The sequence below is a fragment of the Pinus tabuliformis genome, chromosome 9 (assembly GCF_031772625.1).
Source record: "Pinus tabuliformis cultivar Carrire ecotype Pingquan chromosome 9, CPIR1, whole genome shotgun sequence".
NCBI lineage: Eukaryota > Viridiplantae > Streptophyta > Pinopsida > Pinales > Pinaceae > Pinus > Pinus tabuliformis.
In genome coordinates, this window is record NC_142307.1 from 1976196147 (window position 1) to 1976208350 (window position 12204).

Consider the following 12204-nt stretch of genomic DNA (forward strand, 5'->3'; position numbering starts at 1 on the left):
TCAAAACAAATATATAAACAACCTAAATCTAATACAACAATTATTATTTCAAAACAAAATAGAAAAATTCCAATTTAACAATTCCCAATTTAACAATTCTATCGACATCTCTTTACACTTTTTAAAACCATTACTGGCCTTTAATCTTTACCCAAAATACATTTATCCCACAAACTTTATGCAAAGAAAATTTATTGCCATGGATAATAAAAATTGGAACTGCCATGGACATAAATAAAGGCACATGCATTAAACGCTAAGTACATTCACGACCGCATATTTTCTCTAGTCACTCTCTCCGTTTTATCTGTCAAACACACATAAACAGAAGCACTGTTTTCAGTTTTACCGTCAACGCCACCCCGTTTGTGCTGTTCGTTGCTTTCGTTGCCTGGCTGGTTGCCTGGTTTTTATTCAACCAAACCCTGGGGCTGCTTCGAGTGGCTGCTTCGAGTGATTGAGAAAGGCCAGGTCACGCCATTGTTGCTCTGAAGGTATGGTGGACTTCGCTACTATTATATTTAATTCAGGTCATAAACGTATAACTCACAACAAAATCGCCCCGATGTTTATTGAAACTTTTCTTGATGCATCTTTTAAATATTAAATTTATCAAAATCTTTTTCAAGGGAGGGCTAAGCTGCTTTGCAGCTGTTGCGCTTGCCTCGCGGATGAATTTTTGTGAGAGCTGCTCTCTTTGAGTAAAAGAGAATGTCCAAGTAACTTGCTTTAGTCGGGATAATTCTTGCAGGCGAGTAATACAAGGTTTTTAGGGCTCTTAATATTATGGCCTTTGATTGCTCTCCGGGTTATGGTAAGGCGGGTCCTAGTCCAGCCTTCAAGGACTCGTCCCTACCGGTAAGGTTTCCCTGTCGCTCTCCATGTCGAGAGAAGCACAATCCGCTGCGAGAAATATAGAAAGCGGTCAAGGAGAAACCGAATGTGAGAAACCGAACTTGCAGGCAGCAGAGTTTTCATACCTGAACGTTGCCGCAATTTTATTTTCTCAAGCATACCCGTAAGCAAAAATTATCCAGACCTTATATTCTTAGAATATATCTTGCCCTAGAGACAAATTTGTGCACATAGAGATTGGAGGTAATTCTTTTTATTTATTGCAATTGAGGAAAAGCATAATGTTTGCAGAAGAACTATTTTTTTAACCCCCTGTTTTAAGTAATAGAATGATGATGAAGCCAGTGTAGGCTACCTATTAAGTGCAAGCGGTCTTGGATAAAATGATACTGAAAAGAAATGCCCAATTAGTTAGCCAGGGGAGCCAATTGGAGTCTACCTTGACGGCAATATTAGAGATTGTCTAGTTGAGTCTGGTGGAGTCTACCTTGAGAATGAGTGTTATTCAAGTCAACGGAGTACCAAAAATGTTACAAGTTTTAAGATAATAAGCAGTTGCATTGAAAGGGATAAAATTTCAGAAATCTTATTTCTTGGCAAGGGGATTGTTGGGTAATAACTCCCAAGAATATCTCACACTATATGTTATTAAGATGTTAACCACACTGATAAAGTATATTACTTGTTAAAATACGATTATAATCCGGTCAATGAATATGCTTGAGGTGTTGGCCCAATCAGTTAATTAACCAAGAACCAAGAATTATATAACTGAAAACTAATGAAATTGAATGCAAGACACAGGGAAAAACCACAAGATTTTTACATGGGAAATATCCATGGAGCAAGGGATTGGATTTTCTATTAAACCAAAAATGATCCTCCTTATTACAACAGTTCGGGCATTCATCATTTTATAGGAGGCTCCTCTGTTACATAACAGTTGTTTCGTTATAAAACCAACTTGGCAGTAAATACAATTTTACACATATTTACAATTAGTTGTCAAGTTCCATCAAACTTGTCAGGCCAGGAGGTAACTCCTCAAATGTAATCGTATTATTCATTCAGGTTGTTCATTATTATATACAAGAGGGAGTGACTGTTCAGTTCATCTCCCGATAACTCTCCATTTTTTCTATTATTTATTTACACTAATTACAGCTGTTCACCCAATCCCTATGATTAAGGGTCAACATTCTCCCCCTTAATCTGAAGGGATGTTGGTGAGTCCAAGCATCGTTCTAAATCTTTCAAGCTTTTCTCTTCCAAGCGCTTTGGTGAAGATGTCTGCAATCTGCTCATTAGTGGACCAATGGCGAAGATGGATTGTTTTGGCCTCAACATGATGTCGAATGAGATGATATTTTGTATTGATGTGTTTCGTTCGATCATAGAACTTTGGGTTCTTGGCCAACTTTATTGCCGAGGTATTGTCAATCATGAGTGGAGTCGATTGTACTTGTTTTACCTGCAAATCTTCCAGAATTTTTTTGAGCCACACAATTTCTTTTGTTGCCTTAGCTGCTGCCACATATTCTGCCTCTGTTGTGGAATCTGCTGGAACTGATTGTCTGCGTGATCTCCAGGAGACAGCTCCTGATCCAAGATTCATAGCATAACCCGAAGTAGATACCCCAGTTTCTTTGTCTCCATCGAAGTCTAAATCGGAGTATCCAATCAAGCTGAAGTCGCCCACTTGTGTATACTTGATTCCAAAGTCTTGAGTTCCCTTCAAGTACTTTAGAACTCTTTTTGCAGCAGACCAATGTCCCTCACAAGGCTTTTGCATAAAACCTGGAGAAGATTCCAACAACAAACGAAATTTCTGCTCTAATAGTAGTTAGGTAGTTGAGACTTCCTACAAGCTGTCTATACTTTGTTGCATCCTCAAATTCTTTTCCTTCAATGGATGTGAGCTTTAAGTTTTGTTCCATTGGAGTAGTCAGAGGATTGCATTCAGTCATGCCAAACCTATTCAACATATCTCCAATGTACTTCTTTTGAGAAAGGAATATGGACTTCGGATGTTGAGTTACTTCAATACCAAGATAGTAATGAACATAGCCCAAATCAGTCATTTTAAAACCTTTCCTCAATTCCTTCTTTATGGATGCAATGTAGCTCTCATTGTTCCCTGTCATCAAAAGATCATCTACATATACCACAAGATATACAACTGTTTTGCCAACCTTCTTGACAAACAAAGTTGCATCATCAAGATCATAATGTTTGAAATTGAGTTTCAGAAGATGCTCAGTTAGTTTTTCATACCAGGCTCGCGGTGCTTGTTTGAGGCCATACAAAGATTTCACAAGTTTGCATACTTTATGTTCATGTTTTTTTACAATAAATCCTTCAGGCTGGGACATAAAAACATTCTCTTTTAGATCTCCATTCAAAAAAGCAATTTTTACGTCCATTTGATGGACTTTCCAACCGTTCTGAGCTGCTAGGGCAAAGAGTGTCCATATGGTAGCCCATTTTGCTGTGGGGGCAAAAGTCTCCTCATAATTGACTCCTTCCTTCTGTGCAAAACTTTTTGCCACAAGCCTGACTTTGTGCTTGTCAAGTGAGCCATCAGCTTTATACTTGTTCTTGTAGACCCACTTGCAGCCAATTGGTTTGGTTCCCAATGGAGGATCAACCAGCTTCCAAGTGCCATTCTTTATCAAGACATCATACTCCTTTTGCATTGCTTTTTTCCATTCATCACGAGAAGCAGCTTCTTTGAAGGAAGTTGGTTCAAAATCTGTAGACAATTTTAAATCACAATCATAAGAAACATCCATATCAACAGGTGAATCAGAGTCATCTACATCACCTCCATTTTGCCAGGTTGAATTTCTAGTTCTTGTCTTTCCAACCTCATCAAGATGAACACTTTCAAGTGTCTTTGTCAGCCAGTTTGGGGGACCTTTCTGGGATGGTCGAGGCTGCTCCGTTGATTGAGTTGGGACTGAATCAAGATTGAGTTTCCCAGTTTTGTCAATCACATCACTCAAAGTATAATCCGTTGTTGGAGTTTCATGCAGGGGAGAGAGTGCTTCAGAAGAAGATTCCACAGGTTGATCGAGTATAGGTATCCCCCCTTCAAGATTTCGAATCTGATTATCAAATTCTTGAAATGATTTTGCATTTGCGAATCTATCCAAGTGATCAAGTTGTCGCTCAACAACATTGTTAGTTTTGGATGATTCTAGAAATATTACATCTCTAGATACAACAAATATTTTATTGACTTCATCATAGAGACAGTATGCTTTGGAGGTGTTTGAATACCCCAGGAAGATACACTTACAACTTCTTGCACCAAGTTTGTTTCTATGTACCTTTGGTATCAAGGCATAACATGTAGAATCAAAGACCCTGAGATGCTTTACCGAAGGAATGTGCCCATACCACATTTCATAAGGAGTCTTGTTTCTAATAGCATTAAATGGACATCTATTCTTTACATATACAACACATAGAATTGCATCAGCCCAAAACATCATTTTTACATTTTTGAAAAACATCATGGAGCGCGCCATATTTAAGATTGTCCTATTCATTTTTTCAGCTACTCCGTTCTGTTGGGGATTATAAGGCACAATTGTTTGATGTTTGATCCCATGTTAGCAATGATAGTTTTCAAATTCATTTGAAGTGTATTCTTTTCCATTATCAGTGCAAATAGAGCCAATATGAGATTGTGCATCATTTTCAATCCATGTATGACAGTTCTTGAATGTTTGAAAAGCATCAGATTTGTTTTTCAATAAATAAACCCAACACATTCTGGTGTAGTCATCAATAAATGTCATCATATATTTATTTCCATTTGCAGAAGGAACATGCATTGGACCACATAAATCTGAATGAATGAGTTCAAGTTTTCTATGTGCTCTGGAATGTGAATCATGAAAAGACTGTTTGCTATGCTTTCTTAGAATGCAAGCATCACACTGCTTAAGTTTCGTAGGAATTGTAGGCAAACCAGTAACACCATTTTTCTTCAATAAGCGGACGCTGTCATAGTTCAAGTGTCCAAATCTAGTATGTTTGCCATAATAAACTTGATGGAAATGTACCTTCTTCATAATGAGAATTGTATGATAAATTTTGTGCACGAGTAGAGGTACCTTGAGAATCCTTTTTTCTTCTATCCCCGTCATGACAAGTGAGTGGTTTGATGCTTTTCTCACCTCAAGCTTGCCATCAAACATATGAATGGAGTGTCCTTGCTAGTGGATGTGGACCAAGGACAACAAGTTTCTCCTCAGCTGTGGGAGATATAAAACATGATGCAGAAGAAAGTCTGGAAGACCAGGCAATTTAAGCCTGATTGTACCAAGCCCTGATGGCTTGAGTTTTGATTTGTCTGCAAAGTATACTACTCCATCAACATTGTCAGTGAATTCTTCAAAAAAATCTCTTCTAAAAGTCATGTGGCAAGTTGCTCCTGAATCAAGCAACCAATCATTTTTCCAAGAAGCAAGTGAAGCATTAAATAAGTCTTCATTTACTCCAATATTACAGTGTGCCACAACATAGTGAGCGGATTCAGGTGCTATACCTTTCTCTTTGTCATTAGTTTTACCTTTGGGTTGGTTTCTTTCATGCTCAATTCTGCCCCAAGGCAACTTACATGTGGATGCATCATGTGATCCATCTCTTTTGCAGCGTATGCAGTGCAAATTTGACTTTACTCCTTGAGAATGTCTGCCCCCTTGTCTTTGAAATTTATTCCTCTTCCTCTTCGACCACCTCTTCCTCTGGAAGAATCTTGAGCAAGATTCTTCTCTCTATGTGCAAGGCACACAACCTCTTCAGAAGATTGAGTAGCTGTCTTCTTCTCGAAAGCTGTCTCTCTTTCGACAAATTTTTTCACAAGGGAGTCAAAGGTAATATCTTTGAGGTTTCCATTTGCTTGCAATGACTCAAGATAATTTGAGTAAGTGGGATAAAGTGCCTTGAGAAAAGCTATTAGAGGAATGTCCAGTTCAACATTAGTGACTTTGATATCATGCATAATAGATTTTACTTTTGATGCAAGAGCAAGAGGATCATCATTTCATAATTCAAGGGTGAACAATTTAATCATGAGTTAAACAACTTCAAGTGCAGAGTATGAGTCATAGAGTTTCTTCAGTTTTTGTAAGGCTTCGAAAGCATTTGAAAATGGCGAAATATGGTGACTCACCTCTTCATTTACTGATGCTGCAATCAATGCATAAGCCTTGCTGTTCTTATTTTCCCAAATGGCGAATTCCTTGTCTGAGGTAGGCTATTTTGGCTCTTTGTCTCCGTTTCCAACACATACTCCTTTCCACAACTCATTAAAAATGAGAGCGTGTTTGATTTTCCGAGACCAATAAGGATAGTTCTCCTTCCCATTGAGAACCACTCCCACAACAGATATCAATGAGTGCATTTTAAAAATGTGTACTGTGTAAAAAATCGCTCTTCTGCTGGTAAAAAAATGACGTAGGAGGTTGACGAAAATGAGGTGGTAGTCTGTAATTCAACTACTGGTTAACTTTGTAACCAATCAGCTGCGCTTAAATCCGGTTCTGTACTTGGATTTCCCCTTGAGGGTCTTGCTTATATGACCGATCACTGTTGGTCCCTCGTTGGTTTCTCCTTTTATCAAGCGCTTCAATCTGTGCCGTTGATCTCACTTCTACAGATCCAACGGATGTTGCGTTGTCCGCTCACCAACTAACTCGGACGATCTCCACCGTTGATGTGACCCGTCCAATCAAACGACTGTTGCGCAATCTCGCGTGAAATCTTGCATGACTGATATCAGGTCGAGAGCGCGCGATAAAAGTGGTTTTCCTGTGCTACGTGTTGCCCGCTAAGGTTAATCGCAATTTTAAGAATACCATTTATAGCCTTTAGGGCGCGCGAGATACCACTTCCCACTTATCAATACCACCCACGTGCTTAATTCATACTTTTAATAAAGGCGCTTAAGGAAAGGTTTAGCGCTTAAACTCAATATTAACGCTTAACACTAATTGACTGTGATTTATAAATAAAATGTATGAACAGAGAAAAATACCCGATTAGGGTCCAGAACGCCGATACACAGTCATAAGAGAATTTCATTCATCGCACCCGTGTTTAACACTATGAAACCAAGAGAGTGATGAAACCATGAGAGGTATATCGGTAGGCAGCATGCATGCAGGTGTGGGAGTGATACCTCAACTGCGCTTGTGGAGCAGTTGCCTCACATAACCAGCCGAACGTCTGCAGCAGTTGCCAGAGAGGGGCAACAGTTGCGAGAGAGGGGAAAACCTGCAGAACGGTTATCAAATTCTTGAGAGAGGCACACCTGTGGAGTGGTTGCAAGAGGTCAGTTCTGCAAAATAGGCAAAACATAGGCAGAAGGGAGTTACAAAGCAGAGAGGGAAGCCAAAAATGGTGCTGGCTCTGATACCATGTCAGACCAGGAGGTAACTCCTCAAATGTAATCATATTATTCATTCAGGTTGTTCATTACTATATACAAGAGGGAGTGACTTTTCAATGTATCTCCCGATGACTCTCCATTTCATCTATTATTTATTTACACTAATTACAGTTGTTCACCCAATCCCTATGATTAGGAGTCAACAAAACTCCACTTTGACAACAATTTTCCTAATCCCTTGCCCATGCCCATTCATCATCTCTTTTGCAAGCCAAGAGAAGCTAAACACCATTGCAGCTTCTCTACTGTAACTGGCTTCGTGAATATGTCTGCACAATTCTCCCGTGTATGGACCTTCTTGAGAGTTACTTTTCCACCATTGATCACATGTCTTAGAAAATGATACCTACCTTACATCAATGTGCTTGGTCTTGTTGTGATAAGCTGAATTTGTAGCCAAGTGAATAGCACTCTAACTGTCACAAAGTACATTCACTTTCTCCTGCGTCCTTCCAATCTCATCAAGTAGACCCTTTAACTAGATTGCTTCTTTACTGGCATCTGAAACAGCTATATATTCTGCTTCGGTAGTGGACAATGTAATGATTTCTTTAAGCTTTGACATCCAACTAATTGCTCCACCTGCAAGAGTAAAGACATAACCTGTAGTAGATCTCCTTTTGTCCAAATCACTTGCATAATCAACGTCTACATATCCGCAAAATGATCCTTCACTACCATTAAAGATGATGCAATGGTCACTTGTGCCTCTTAGATATCGAAGCACCTATTTCACTGCTCGCCAATGTTCTTCACCTGGATTTGCCATGAACCTGCTGACAACTCCAACTGCATGTGAAATGTCAGGTCTTGTAGATACCATCACATACATTAAGTTGCCTACAACATTTGCATATGGTACATGAGACATATACTGCTTTTCTTCATCAATTCTAGGACTCAAAATCGAAGAAAGCTTAAAATGGGAAGCTAATGGAACATTAATAGGTTTCACATTGTTCATACAGAACTTTTCAAGTACTCTTTCCACATACTTCTGTTGTGATAACCAAAGCTTACCATTTTCCCTGTCTCTGTGTATCTCCATGCCCAAGATATGTTTTCCTTCTCCAAGATCCTTCATATCAAATGTCTTAGAGAGCTAAGCCTTTAACCTGTTGATCTCTTCCATGCTTTTGCTTGCAATAAGCATATCGTCAACATACAAAACTAAGATAATGAATATGCCACTGAAACTCTTGAAGTATACACAATGATCATACTCACTTCTAATAAAGTTCTGGCTCACCATGAAGGAGTCAAACTTCTTGTACCATTGCCTGGGAGACTGCCTCAGGCCATACAATGATTTCCTAAGCTTGCAAACTAATCTTCTGTTGTGACCTTGTACAAAACCTTCTGGCTGTTCCATATAACTCTTCATCCAAATCACCATGTAGAAAAGTTGTTTTAACATCTAACTGTTCTAACTCAAGGTTAAGTAATGCAGTTAGTGCCAACACAGTACGAATAGAAACAAGTTTTACAACTGGTGAAAAAATCTCATGAAAGTCGACCCCTTCAACTTGAGAATACCCTTTTGCTACCAGTCTCGCCTTATACCTTTCGATACTTCTATCAACTTTCTGTTTTAGTTTGAAGACCCATTTGCATCCAACAACAATTCTTCCTTCAGGAAGTTCTACAAGATCCCAGGTATTGTTCTTGGCTAAGGAATCCATTTCTTCTTCCATAGCCATTTTCCATTTTTCGCTATTCATATCATCTACTACTTCTTGATAACAAGAAGGTTCCCCATTTTCAGTAATCAAAGCAAAAGATGAAGCAGAATCTTCATACCTCTTGGGAGTTTTTTTTTCCCCTTGTAGACCTTCTTAGAGTGACTGGTTGCTGAACTGGTTCAGAAACTTCAACAACTTCCTTTGTATCTTCAACACCTTTTCCTTTAGAAGTCTCTTCTTCCTTTCAACTTTCAAAGAAAGGTCTAGCCTCCAACCGAATTTATTGATTTGGTGATACCTGTTCCTGTTCAATTCTTTCAACATTTGATTTTAAAAGAGAAGATTCATCAAATGTTACATCTCTGCTAATGACTATCTTCTGTGACGTAGGATCCCGCAACCTGTACCCTTTCACTGCATAGTCATACCCAACAAAGACATAACATTTTAATTTTGGATTTAATTTTAAACGCTGATTTTTAGGAATAAGAGCATAAGCATCACAACCAAATATCCTTAAATGTGAATAATCACAAGACTGACCTAACCAAACTTCTTCAGGAATTTTACAATTAATTGCTATTGAAGGTGATTTGTTAACTAAATAACAAGCAGTGGATACTGCTTCTGCCCACAACTCCTTTTGCAGGTTAGCATTGTTGATCATGCTTTTGGATCTTTCCATAAGAGTCTGATTCATACGTTCAGCAACACCATTTCATTGAGGAGTATACACTATAAACACCAATTTTGTGTCTAACAATTCCTTCATCCTTACAGTATTGTTCAAATTCTAGAGAAGTAAATTCACCACCATTGTCAATTCTTAAACATTTAATTGATTTGCCTGTTCTTTTTTCTACCATTTCATTAAATTGCTTAAAGACATTGAATACTTCAGCTTTCTTTTTCAGCATAAAGACCCAAAATTTACAGGAGAAATCATCAATAAACGTTAAAAAATATAAAGCACCTTCATATGATACAACAGGAGATGGTCCCCACAGATCATAATGCATATAGTCCATAATTTCTTTATTATTATGACTTCCAGTTTTAAATCTCTGTTTACATTGTTTTCCATACACATAATGTTTACAGAAATCCAACTTCAAGGATTTCAAAACAGGAAGTGATTTATGTTTCATCAGTACATGAAGACCTTTCTCGCTCATGTGACCCAATCGCTAATGCCATAAGCGAGCACCTTCTTCTTCTTTCTCTGACACAATCGCTGCTTCACTGACCTGAGTACTTCCTTTGAGTCTGTAAAGATTTCCGACCTTTTCTGCTTTCATAACAACTAGGGCGCCTTTAGAGACTTTCAACACTCCATTCTGACCTGTAAACTTATAACCATCCAAATCCAACACTTGCAAAGAAATCAAAATTTTCTTCAAATCAGGTACATGTCTAACACTAGTTAATGTTCTAACCGTGTTATCATACATTTTAATCCTGATATTTCCCATCCCAACAGTCTGACATGATACATTATTACCCATAAACACAGAACTACCATTTACATCTTCATATGAAGTAAACCAATTTCTGTGTGGACACATGTGATGAGAAGCACCAGAGTCTAACAGCCAACTTTCAAAATCCTGAGAGACATTACATACAGGTAAAGTTTCATCTATCATACATAATTCTTCAGCAGATAAAACTTCGTCTATCATACCTGAATCAACCTGATTTGCTTCCTTCTTTGGGTTATCAGACTCTTTTCGTTTCCAACAGTCTTTCTTGAGGTGTCCAATTTTATTGCAGTGCCAACATTTTGCCTTACACTTCTTTCCCTTTGATTTTGATTTGGAAGACCCCCTTGTTTTTTCTCCTCTCTCCTTTGACTGTCCTCTGGCTATCATGGCTTCTGGTGCAATTGTCTCAGTACTGGATTTCCTTCGTACTTCTTCAGATAAGAGAGCTCCCACAACTGATTCAAATTTCAAAGAATCAGCAATGCTCAAACTGATTGAAGTTACGAAGTGGTCCCATGACTCGGGCAAAGAACACAACAAGGTTATAACTTTGTCTTCTTCCTGAATTTTAACTTCCATATCTGATAATTGGCATATAAGTGTATTAAAAACATTTAAATGTTCTGCAACTTTTGTACCCTCCTTCATCCGAAGATTGTACAATTGTCTTTTCAAATAAATTCTATTGGTTAACGACTTTGTCATATATAGTTTTTCCAGTTTTTCCCATAAACCTGCAGCTGTACTCTCTTCAACAATGTTGAAGAGAACTTCATCCGCCAGGCATAACCTGATGGTACTGAGAGCTCGGGCATCCAAGTCCTCCCAGTCCAAATCTGTCATGCTAGCAGGTTTCTTATTTGCTCTGTCCAGAGCTTTGTGCAACCTTTGTTGCACTAGCAAATCCCTAACTTTCAGTTTCCATAAAGCAAAGTTGTTCTTGCCGGTGAATTTCTCCACTTCAAACTTTGCATTCGTCATCTTGGCCATTTCTTTCCTCCTAGGGTTTCAGTCTGTCAACTAGGGTTTCTAAACAAGAAAATTGATTTGTCTTCTTCCAACAAGGGTTTTCAAATTTTTCTATCCACAAAATCAATTTCAGAATTCTGTTCCTTAAAAAAAAATCTTCGAATTGACTGAAAAAAAACAGTTTTCGGGAAGAAATTCCCTTTAATTCCCTTTGTTCTTCAATGAACCCCTTTCTTAAAATATTTCAAAAAAAAAATCCTGAGACTGCCTCAAATACATAGAAATTTATGTATTTTTTTTTTAAACTTGAGACCATATGCTCAACAGAATTAAAAAAAAAACTGATTTGTTTTCTTCAACTTACATTTTTCCAATCTGTCCGCTCCAAAAAAAACCAGAATTCAATTTTTTTTTTAATAAAAAATACCTCTGATTTTTCTTTCTCCTCTGCACCAGACCTCTGATATTTTTCGGCGGCAGCCTTTCAAAAAAAAAATGGTGGGCTCGATAATCAGATTAGTCGGCCTCTGTGCAGTTTTCTCGCTCACTTTCGGTGGCAACCCCTCTTCAACTAAAAACAGTGGAACACGGGCTGCTCTGTCAGGCGGTGAAATGGCAGGACATACACGGGCAGCATCTCCTCTTCTTCATGCACGGTGAATGGCAGCACATACACGGACTCTGGTGTCTCCCCTTATTCACGCAGAAGTGTCTCCCCTTCTTCACACAGAGATAACCCAGCCGCAGCGTA

General features: G+C 38.4%; 1 protein-coding gene across 2 annotated transcripts in view; it reads left to right on the plus strand.

Annotated features, from left to right (window-relative positions):
• Window positions 1-272: 272 nt before the first annotated feature.
• Window positions 273-12204, plus strand: part of LOC149156931 (nucleolar essential protein-like protein) — a 74420-nt gene continuing 62488 nt past the window's right edge. The window contains exon 1 of one of the 2 annotated variants that reach the window (XM_089438834.1): window positions 273-530. The gene's annotated coding sequence lies outside the window, so the exon portion shown is untranslated. The remainder of the gene's footprint in view (window positions 531-12204) is intronic. The other variant, XM_089438833.1, reaches the window with a different exon arrangement.